Genomic DNA, 12,663 nt, shown 5'->3' on the forward strand with positions numbered 1-12,663 from the left:
ATGTTTCTTAATTAATAAAAATATACAGGATACGTCATGCAATTTCTGACGGGTTATATCTTGAATTTGATAAGAGATAGGAAAAAGCTGTTTATGTAAAAGTTCAATGGTATGATAATGTCTATTTTTCTGTGATTTCATCTTCTCCGTGAATGCAACGATGCACTCAAAAATGCAAATCCACTTTTTATTTAAATGGAATTGCATCAATTTTTACTTGTGTCAACTCCTTGAAACATTCTGCATAAAAAAGTACTAAGTATGGTACTATTAGAACTAATAAATGGAGGGACCTCGCATATATTCAGCCGAGATGTCAAATCTCGAATTAGATGCGACGACCAGCCAAGCGTGAACGTAGAAAGGGACAGACAGTGGAGGTGAGAGAGAGCGGTCTAATGATCAAAGGAAAGAGCCGAAACGTATCGGTGTAACTAATACTAATTCAATTATAAAACTTTTTTATTTTTGACTTTTTTTTACTGAAACTTTTACTAGCGCATTGGTGAAATTTTTCTGATTAAAATGATACCAAACACGATATAGTTTGAATCGGGTGAGGTTTGTTATGGGGCGCTGTGGAAAATCCAGGCGGGCGGCAGTCAAATCTTAGCGAAAGGGGACAATCTCAACATTCAGAATGAGAGAAGGACAGCATGACTGTAGTGCGTCTCACTCAGCGTTCGGGCGATGTTGCCTTTTTCGCTTGCGTTCGTAGCACAGTTCGAGTGACGTAATCAAGCTAACGCTTGATTCTGACTACGATTCCAAATCGGCAGCCTTTCTACTTAGACGCCACCTTATAACTACTAGCTGAACTAAATTTGTCACGTGACTTGCTCTGTAGTATCCAGATAATGGCAGAACTCGTCTTTGGGAATGCTTTTACGAGAATCGGTTATTCGTCCTTATACGAGAAGATCTTGAGCTGAATAAGGGCTCATTCGAAAGAGGAAGGTTCAATGCAGGGCGGTCAACTCACCGTTTGAGTCACAAAACTCTTTTAGTGGCCTAAAAATGCTTCCAATTTGCAACTGCATTTTGTCGATTTTTTCTTCTACTTTCGACACTGATATTATTAAATATACACATAATCTCGTTAAACCATGAGTTGACCGCCCTGCATTGGACCTTCCTCTTTCGAATGAGCCCTTACCCAGCCCTATGTGTTCTCATATAAGGACAAATAACCGATTCCCGTAAACCCATTAATAGGCCCGTTTTTGCCGGTAATGTCACCTCGCTGCATTACCCGTGTCTACCCCCTTAAGCGTTGCATATACCCAGCCGAGGTGTCGATTCTGGGCATTTAATGTTGCATATATCCAGTCGAGGTGTCGATTCTGGGCGTTTAAACGTTGCATATATCCAGTCTTGGTATCGATTCTGTGTCCGTACAAATCGTTTGTACCGTGCCGCGTTACCTATTCTACGTTCGTACAAATCGTTTGTACCGTGCCGCGATACCTATTCTACGTTCGTACACAACATGCGACGTGTTGCATGTTGCATGTTGCGTGTTTGATGTATCTTTGGTGTACGGCCTGCCTTATATATATGTACAGTTTTATTATTATTTTAATAAAAAAATATAATTCAAATCATATCGTGTGTGGTACCATTTTAATCAGAAAAATCTCACAAATGCGTTGGTAAAAGTTTCATTAGGAAAAAGTTACAAATAAAAAAGTTTTGTCGTTCAATTAGTATTAGTCACACCGATATTACGGTCGGATCATATTACACGGTTTCCTCGCCGAGCGGCTCGGTTCGGCTTAGGGGGATCCCCCCAAGTGGAGGGGATAGCGATGTTGCATATATCCAGCCAAACTTTTGTTGCATATATCCAGCTTTTACTGTAGTCCCATTTGAAGTTGGAAAGGAAGATCAGTAACGTCCTGAAAACGTTATGAAATAGTGCGGAATATTACGTTTTTTATTTGTGCGCAGTGCAATAGCAACCTGACAGTGAATAAAAATATTTATTTAGTTGAAAGAATCGGTCCCTTTCGCACTACGTAATGAAATTATGTGAAAAGGGATAGTAACCGTATGGTTGAGTGAGTTCAATGATCCAGTCTGGAGATCAGCTGTTCTTCCTAACGTGTTCCCCCCTCGAATGTTCAGGATCGACACAATGACCCAGTGAAAAATCATTTTCATTGCAGCTGGATTATTTACAGATGAATTGGTAAGTTTCATTTACATTCAATCCTTTTTTTATTATTTGGAAATTTATTTTGATTTCCAAAACGTGTATTCGTTTTTCTCATTTTTTTTCAAAAGTGACTACCAAGTATTTTTTAAAACTCCTATCGTACAACAAATAAAAGTGTTGGATCAATTCGATTTATTCATTCTACATGAATAACGATTCATTACTTTATTCATTGTTCATCAGCAACCAATAATTCGATACTATTATTCTTTTTTTTTTTATTCATTATTCCATACAACTTTTGCCTTACTATACCGACGCACAGTGGTTCGAATGGCTGATTTAGGTGGACAAAAATCATTTTCAAATTAATAAAAACTAATTGTTTTTATGTAATCTAGAATAACCATAGATTAAAATTCTAATATTGTTAGACCTTCCAGCCTTTTCGTAAATGTGTACAGTCTAGGCAATGTACTATGTAAGAGCGGACCACTCATCGCTAGTCAATCGAGCGCATTTCCATGGTCGACTGGAATATGTTATAAGTTTGTTAAAATGCACTTAAGTTTCATGTTGATGATGAATGTAGCAGCTGAAAGGGTATATTTCAGTTTTAATCACCCAAAATCATCAATACCTTTCTTGTATTTTTGTAAATCGATCTTCGAATTAGGTTATTATTTCGTATGAAAAATTTTCATAATGTAACGATTCGTCAGTGTAGAAGTATATGCTCCACGTCGTTCCACGCGATGAAAGTTGTACCAATGAAAAGTAGAGATTGTCTGCTTTATTTTAATACCATACTCGACTTGCAAAAATTTGCAAAAGTATGCTAAACGTTAAAATGAAGTTAACGCTGTCGCCCGTGACATATATTGGTGCAACCGATACGCTCGTCAGTTAGTGGTCTTTTTTTTATAATTCACAGTTTCGTTGTTTTTAATTGTGGTTATTATTATCCTGTTTTTTCTCTTGTGCTTATTTACCGTTATTGTTATTGTTGTTATCGCATTATTATCCCTGCGAGGATCCTTATAAATGCCATCTGCATCGTCTTCGCCACAGCGCGGTACCTGTCATAAAGCAATTCAGAATTTCTACGTTTGTAAATGAATTCACTATCCTAAAAAATTCTAAGCTGGCCTGTAAATTAGTTTATGAAACCATAGACTGCGGCACATTGCCTTTCTTCTGCAAATGCTTTGTGACGAGTACCCATGTCTTTTATTCTTGGGTTAGCGTCAATGTTGGATACAGATGTAAGTGACATGCAAAGAGTTGTTAGTACTGCTGCTGATGAAGATGAACAATCAGAATCAACTGAATGTTCTTCGGGTGCTAATGACTCAAGTAGCGAGTAAGTTTACTTTATATACTTTAAATAGTCATTATTATGTATTATTAAGCATTAAATATTTATTGATTATTATGTATTTTCATATCTACATTTTTTTTATCTCATAGCTACAGTGCAATACCGTAATTTTATTTTTTTTCCTTTAATTAGTCATATTTTTATGTAACACATGTTTATACTGAAATAATAACTTACAACACAAAACAGGATTATTTTCTAAGGATAAGAATCTCAAATAAGCCTTTTTGTCCAGCTAGCACCCTAGTGTTCGAACCACTGTGCGACGTGGTGCTGATGCACTTGATCACGACCACGGCTTGAATGCAGAGCATATCTCAGCAATCATCCCCAGTTCTGGGACACCTTGTATAGCCTTTCCTAACCCATCACATCAATGATATTCATTTCTAATTGAATTGGAATACACATTTCTTGAAGTCTGGTATATGCAGTTATGAACGAAGCTTTTACGTTCGCCGACCCTCGTTTCTAAACAGAAGACAAATGGCCAGCGGATGACTACCGACACTTATGCATGTGCTGTCGCAGGCGTACATATATGTATAGGCAGAATTCAATATGTTATATCCAATGTTTTTCGTAAATATTTCGGAAACTAAGCGAGACCGTCGCTTATATGTTCTGAAAAAAATGGTTCAAAATATTGGTTGCTATAAAATATCTAAATTGTTCTACTCTTAGACCGAAGTTATGAATAAAAATAAAAATAAAAATATCTTGCATTTAAACCGTTATATAATTTTTTATCTGAAAGCATGTATTTCATATACAGTAGAAGGTGGTATATGCAACAGGGATTGTATCTTCGAAATACATGATTTCCAAATATTGCTTTGGTTCTTCAATGATAAGTGATAGAATTAAATTTACCTCATATGCATAATTACAGCAAAGTACACTTTGATATCTCTGGTATTTTTTGAGCTATAACTAATTGAATATGTTCGGTTCTGTTGTAATTGACGTTCCAACATCCTATTACACTATGGCTTTATATTTTAAAATAATGCTAAAATATTTTTGACCAGTTTTTCGAGGTCAATGCAACAATAAAACTGTTGTACTTTTACCAATGTGTTAGCGACGGCTTATTTTTAAGGGTCGTCGAAGGCAATTAACTCGACTCTAGTTTGCTTTCGTACGCTTTATGATGGAAACTTGGACTGCGTGAGGTCTTGAAAGAGGGTGAGTGAGACTAAACACGCCTGGTGATCGAGCATGGCTGATGACTACGTTGGGTCTCTCAGCTATTAGGAATCGAAGGATTGCTTGTTTGAATGGAAACTGTTTACAATAGGCAAGCGGCCCGCAGGAAAGTTCTTTCAGAATCGCCTGCAAAAACTGCTCAAGGCCGCAGGGTGAAATTACGATAGGTCTGGGCGCTGTGCTTTCGGAGTTAGAAAAATTGAAGTAGGCAAACGGTTGAGGGAGACCATATGTATTTTGTCAGCGCGTTTCCCCTTCAAGGGAAAGTACCCAATCGCGCGGGGTGTCATAAACAAAAGAGTATACATACTATCGAAGACGTCCTCACGACCGAGGATTTTTGGGACAGCAGGATATCATTGTGTACGGTCGTCGTGTACGATTGTGCAAATAAAAGTTGAACATTTTATACGCCCACTATTATTTAATCACCCGCTCGGTTAGTCTTACAATAATGTACTTTATTATTGTTTATAAAGTACAATAATGTACTTCATATAGTTTGAATTATATTTATTTATTCAGAATATGCTGCGAAACTATTGACTGGAAATTAGATGCTTTATGATGTTAGGAAAAGCTCGTGATTTACATGAAACCGGACAGTTTCTTCCTATTGAAAATTAAAGTAATTTACAAACTGACAATAACAACATAGAATCGACTCTTCGGCTGCATATAAATGATGTGTACGGACGCAGAATCGACACCTCGGCTAAATAAATGTAACCTTCGAAAACACAGAGCCGACACCTCGGCTGGTTTTGATTTCGATCTCTCTGGCTTTTCGCCAACTTGTAACATCAATTTTAGCAAGTAATTACAATTCAAACTATATCGTGTTTGGTATCATTTTAATTTGAAAAATCTCTCCAATGCGCTAGTAAAAGTTTCAATGAGAAAAAGTCAAAAATAAAAAAGTTTCATAATTGAATTCGTATTAGTAACACCGATACGTTTCGGCTCCTCGCTTTCAATCCTTGGACCTCTCGCTCCTCCACTATCTGTCCCTTTCTACGTTCACGCTTGGCTTGCGCCGCATGTAACACAGAATCGATACCTCGGCTGAATAAATGCAACCGAGATTGGGACACAGTGGTTGCATTCCAGCGGAGGTGTCGATTCTGTGTTTACATGCGGCGCAAGCCAAGCGTGAACGTAGAAAGGGACAGATAGTGGAGGAGCGAGAGGTCAGTGACTATAGATAGTAGAAGACTGGACATGCCTATGTTACCGAAGGGTGGTCATTTTTGGGGCGCACTTCCGCTTTGACGGTTGAGACGAACGGTCGGAACCGAGGCGGGTGCAAAAGAGACAAAGGTTTTCTGAGGTTTTCTCCTGTGTGAACGGTGCATCTAGACGCGGCTATTGGTGTGTTTTCCAAATCTTTTCTCGGTGCATTGGTGGAGTGGTGGAAAGTCCTAGATTTTTCCTGGGCTGAGAGTATTTCTCAGTCCAGGAATTGAGGGGCAGGGGGAGGGCGGGCCCTCAGACGAGGCAGTCGCCTCGCTCGGGAGTAGCTGCCGTAAAGTTAAAATTAAGGCGAAGAAACATTTGAAATTCAGAAGCCGCAGCGAGGGTGAACCCGCTGGGCTGGTGAAAAATAGAGACGTAGAGCATCTTGGAAATGAGGAGGAATGGGAGACGGAGTTTTTAGAAGAGGATAACTAGGCCATACAATTTTTTGTGAGGAAGGACGTTGGTGAGATAGCCCACCAGAGTGAGCGATGGGTGGCATCTTCGGTTGCGGAGTTCGAGGGTAAAGATGGAACTAGTGTCCCCGCCAATCAGGGGGAGCCTCTGGAAATCATTTCACCAAATGATAAGTTGGTTACACTCTCAGGGATTGGTAGCCCTAACAAGAATCTGGAAGAACCGTTAGAAGTTGAAAACGACGCACATAAAGAAGGAAGTGGAATTAGCGAATGGTCGGTTGTGGAATATACTAGGAAAAGATCGAGAAGAGCAAGCGAGGACTGTCTGGAAAATAATAATAAAGGTAAACGAAAAGCCGATAAAGCTTCTATAGATCGGCAGGTTGTTTTTACACCGACTGATAATTTAGATAAGGATACTGGAACTCGAGAAGAAATAGTAGAAGAACTTGGAAAAACGACTGCGCACATGGAACTTCTGGGGGATACAGCACCTGGCACTAAAGATCGGCCTGAACACAACTTGGCTACTCCTCGGTCGCTAATTAGAGGTGAGAAACATAAAAAATCTTATTATGAAGAGGAATTAATTAGTAGGGAGTACATGGTTACGGTCGCTCTAAAGAAAGAAGCGTCGACCAAAATGAAGCGGAGAAACCTCATTAAAATATATAGACTGCTGAAGAATAGGGGTAGATCATTACGGGGATTAAAAAACGACAACGCCACTTTTGATGCTTACTTCCCTGAGAGGAAAAAGTTCAGGAAGGGAGTCATAACGGATTGGGAGGAATCGGTGAAGGAACTGGAAGAGGCCTTGGTGCCGGGTCGGTCCGAATGTACCTTGGAACGCTTAAAGAAGAAAGTGATCAAAGGTTGCAAAGCAGAATGGGTGGAGGGGATGGCGATTTTAGCTACCTTTAGAGACGACCAATTACCACGGGAGCTCTGGATTGGTCAGGGCCACGTAAGCGTGAGAGTGTTCCCATTCATTGAGGCAGTCAAGCAGTGTTTTCGCTGCTTTGCATTTGGACACATAGAAACGCAGTGTAGAAACCGTAGTAGAAGATGTATAAGGTGCCTTGAGAATGAACACGGGGCCTGTGAGAGGCCTGTCAAGTGCCTGAATTGTGGTGGTAACCACACCAGTTTGGCGAAAGTGTGCTGGAAATTTTAACGAGAAAAGGCCGTCAAGAAGGTTATGGTATACCGCAACGTTGCCTATGCCACGGCCAGGGACATGGTTGCAAAACAATTGGGTGAACATGGAATTTTGGAGGATGACGCAGATTGGAGGGATGGTTCTAGGGATTTCCCGGCTCTGTCGAGGAAAAATAAATTGAAGCCGCCTGAGTTTTGGGAGAAATTTGAAGTGCCATTGGAGAATGAGCTGCAGGCTATTAAAGAATCCAGAGGGCCAGTCGCTTCTCAGGCGGAGAGCACGAGAGGCTGGGAGACCATAGTGGACAACAGAAGGAATGATCGTGCTGAACCCCCAAGAGGGAGGGGAAGGGGCAGGTTAAATCTGGTCGTGGAAGATGACCCAGTCAAAACACGGGAAAGGCTAGTTAGAAGGAAACTAATTGAATTGGAAAAGGAGAAGTGGGATAGCCGCTACTCTACCCTTCAGCCGGATTCGGATGTTGAGGACGGTGAAGTTGAATACACTTCTGGCCACGGGGAATTGGAAGAGGCCGCCATTAAAAAAATTAGTAAAATGGAGCAGAAGGCCAACAGAGTCCTCATTGACCAGTTGAAGAAGCAGAGGGAAGAAGAGTTTTTAAACGATCTTCTGAATCTTATAGCAGATCGAGGTTTCGAAAACGAGGTGGAAACAATTTTAAGGAAGAGAAAGTATGGTAAACCTCGTACGGAGGAGGAGGAATTTGAGTACTGGAATACGCGGTACCGATCGGATTGGTCAGTCCCCATCCCACCGAAGACCCAAGCGAAGATAGACCGGAAAAAGGCTCTGAACGCGGCTAAGCAGCAGGAAAAAGAGCGGCTGCAGAAAGAGTGGGAAGATAACCTACCTGGGCCGTCGTACGCCAGAAGAAAAAGGGAACGGGAGGAGGCAGAGGCGATCCGGGAGGAAGAGAGGGCTCGCCAGCGGATGCAAGACATCAAAAATGGCCCTTTTGGTCATATCTTTGGTCAAGTTAGTGAAGATCAGCCAGACTAGGAAGCATAAGTGGCCTATGGGCACCGGGTGTGGTGGTCACTGACTTTGTGACGTGTTTTAGTCTGGCGGTTGGTGGGTTGTTGGTATGAGTGTTGATATAGGATATGTTAGGCAAGACCTGGTGGTCTATGTCCTCCAATGTATTTTAGTTCTTGGAATGTTGAATGGGTTATGGAATAGCGGTAAGATGCGGAGTGTTTTTGGAAGTTTTGTGGATTTGAGTCTTTGGAATAATGTAATTTTTTATTGGTTTTCGTTGGATGCTGAGAGTTATGGGAGAAGCGATGGGGGATTCAGAGAAGATATCCAAAGCGTAATTGCGGAGAAAACAATTAGAAAATTTATTGTTGTTTGGTTAGTTTTCTCATACATTGATTTATTTTTTTCTTTCATGCCGCGGTGCGCTCTCATGGGTGAATATCCCTCGGTTCAGCCGATATGGACTGCGTGTGAAGAGAACAAGAAGAGAAGAGAGGGTGAACGACGATGATTGTATGAAAACTTTTTTCTGTTTATCTTTTCCATGTGGGTGAAGGATTTTGGGCTTGTGTTGTCTAACTTTTTCCAAAATTGTTTAATAAACTACATATCATTTTGTAGTCGAAGATTTTTACTACCCTGTGCTTCCGTCCTGAAATGGAGAAACAGAGGAAGGAAAGACAGACGAGGGCTCCTGCCCGAAGGAGGCCCCGTCGGTTGGTATGTAACCTTTATGGGGAAATGGCTGCCTCAGTTTTGATCGAAATTTGGAATGCTCGGAGTGTCAGGGGAAAAATTGGGGAGTTGAGGGAATATGTTTCCAGATTCCATTCATTCGGAATTTCGGAGACATGACTCAAACCAGGGAACAGTTTTGTGGTCCCAGGGTTTAACATAATTAGAAGGGATTTGGAGGAGGATAGGCAGGGAGGGGGGGTAGCTCTCCTCATCAGACAGAATGTGAGCTTTAGAGTACGGAATGATATCGTGTGGAATGGGATCGGTAGGCAGGTTCTGGGGGTCACTGTTAGTCTTGAGTCTGGGGACTTAAATGTTTTAGTGGTGTATATGAGACCGGGGATACAATGGGGAAGAGGTGATTGGGAAGACTTATTGGTACTGAATAGGAGGGTCGAGGTGGAAACCTTAGTCATGGGAGATTTTAATGCGAGAAGTCGGGCGTGGAATTGTGTTTCAGACAGTAGAGAAGGAAAATGGCTGGAGGAGGTTATTCAGGATACAGATTTATTTGTGTTGAATAGGGGTTCTCTTTCTAGAGTCGGGGTGGGAGGTCGTCCGCCGTCCAACCTGGACCTCCTTATAGGGTCCCATAGCTTAATGAATAAGGGTGCAATTATGCAGGAGAACGAAACGTTAGGATCAGACCATCAAATAGTACTGTTAACCCTCCACGACACTATTCAGTTAGAGCAAGATTGGTCAGGGGAGGGCACACGAAAGTACGGGAAAAGAATATCAATTGAGCGGTTTTTAATTACATCTCGGGAGAAGAAGCTAAATCTCTTAGCGAGCGGTGGGCTAACGAACTATTTTGTGCACCTAATATTGATAGTAGATGTTCCCAATTTACGGAGGCACTGGAGCGGGCTATCCTTAAAGCGAGCGGAGGCAAGAGCGGAGGCTCTCATCATCTGGGGGGTGCACAGTGGTCCAGGAATCGGTTTTTCGTGGCCAAAATTCAATTTTTCAAGTTTAATGTTTTGCAAAAATTCTTTTACCTACAAAGTAAGAACACTTTAAAACTATGAAATCCAAAATAATTTTCATTTTGGACGATTGTGTAACCGTGTACGACATGCTGAAGTCAAAATTCCGAAATTCGAAGTGAAACTAATTTTTGTAAGTATTCATTATAGATCATCAAATAATAGTTTTTGAGAACAACTTTATGCATATTAGTAGTTCTATTTTGATTATTCAATTGCGTCGCAAGTGTTCTTTAACTTATGTATAAATAATGCAAAGTTTACAACAATTGAAACTTTGCGGATGGTTTTAAAAAAATGCTTAAAAGTGCTAGCTACCAGATTTGTTTTATAAGAAAACTTAAACATTTCTTTAAAGAATTATATAAATTTTAGGTTCAACCTTCCTCAACTTTTAAATTTATACGAATTTCAATAAATGAACGGTCTAGATATTCTAACGTTGCGGCCACCGCTCGGGCCGAAGTGACTTCTGTCTAGAGTAATACGAAACGTTTCCTCTGCGAGACTTTTATCTCTTGTTAGTATTAATTTTTATAAACACGAGATAATAATCATTTGGAGACGTATTTCAGCTTCATCGTCTTAGTCTTTTAGTCAACGTGCTAGGCGAAACATCAGTAGAAAAAAGGGTGAATTCAGTATAATGTTATTATAGTTATGTACTATTAAACGTATTCTTTAGTTTTTTGTTTATATATCAAAGTGTAATATAGTTTAGCGTGTAGTTTCCATTTAATATAATTATTCTTAAGATTCTATGCAATTAAACTGGTTAAAACATAATTTTAATTTGTTATAAGTATTTGATCTAATTTATCACAAGATATAACTAGCGAAGAGGATTCAGATCAAGAACAGGACGAATCAATTTTACGTATATTGAGATATTTAAATAATACTGAAGTAGAATAAAAAAATTAAAAACAATTATATTTTTGCACTTGTTTAATTGTATTTTAGTTCTATTAATTATATTTAGTATATTTATATTTATTATATTTGGTCAAAAGTCGATTTAGAGACGTTTTTAATTTTGGCCACGAAAAGCGGTTTCCTGGACCACTGTGGGGTGGAAGGACAAATAATAAGGCTAGGAAAAAACAAGTTTGGTGGGATAATGAATGCGACGTGGCTAAGGAAAAAAGACGGAAGGCGACAAAGGCATACATTAGGAATCCCTCTCAGGGTACCTGGTTGGTTCTCAGGGAGGCTGAGAAAAACATGCGAAATTTAGTCAAAGCAAAGAAAAGCAAAGCGTGGGACGACTTCGCGATATCGATCGATTGTTTTACCAGTGCGAAGGAGGCGTGGAGAAAGGTTAAATGCATTAGTAACGGTGTTCTAAGGGATGGGTCATCCACCCTGTCGGTCGAAGAGAGAAGGGATTTGGAGGAAGAGGAAACTAGGAAAATCCTTGGGAACCTGGATTCATCGTCAGAGTTGGAATTAGGTTGGGACGAGGTTGGGGGTGTTGGAATTGACATTGGTGGGTGGGAAGACGAATATTTCTTTTCAATGCTTGAGCTTAACAGGGTCCTGAAGGAGGTCAAAGGGTCTTTGGCCCCCGGGGAAGATGGGATCTCTTATAGGGTTCTCAAAAACCTGCACGGGGACACGAAAAAGCTGCTTCTCAAGATGTACAACTGGATCTGGAAACATGGGACCGTCCCAAAATGTTGGAAGAAAGTGGTGGTTAAATTCCTGGAGAAACCAGGAAAGAAGGCGGTCCGTCCCAGCTCTCTGATAGACTGTTTGGGCAAACTGCTGGAAAAGCTGGTGAAGGGAAGGCTGCAGGAGTGGGTGGAGAAATTTGATATCGTAGACGTACGACAAAGCGGCTTTATGAAAGGCAGGTCCACATTAGACAATATAATGACTCTAACGTTGGACGTCAAGTCAGCTTTTCAGAGAAGAGAGGATACCTCAGCAGCTTTTGTAGACGTTAAGGCTGCCTACGATCGAGTGGATCATCGGAAATTGATTGAAATCTTGAGAAGCAAAGGCTGTCCGGTGCCTCTGCTGAAGTACCTGGGCAATTAGTTGATGGATAGAGAAGCTACTTGCTTGAAGAAGTTTGACCAGGCAACTTCCGGACGGATTTGCAGGGGTTTACCCCAGGGCTCGGTACTTAGCCCCCTGTTGTATAACGTGTATTCATCGGATGTTTGCCGTGGAATGGGTCTTGGGAATGTGAGGGTGTTACTGTATGCGGATGATATAGTGGTCTATGTTTGGGGTCGGGACAGGAATCAAAAAGAAAGGGCTTTGAGGGAGGCGGTAGAACAAATTATTGGGAACTTGAGAGCTATTAACCTGAATTTAGCGTTGGAGAAGACACAATGGATTACTTTTACGCGTAGTAGGGACAG

Source organism: Osmia lignaria, chromosome 2, assembly GCF_051020975.1.
Source record: "Osmia lignaria lignaria isolate PbOS001 chromosome 2, iyOsmLign1, whole genome shotgun sequence".
Taxonomy (NCBI): Eukaryota; Metazoa; Arthropoda; class Insecta; order Hymenoptera; family Megachilidae; genus Osmia; species Osmia lignaria.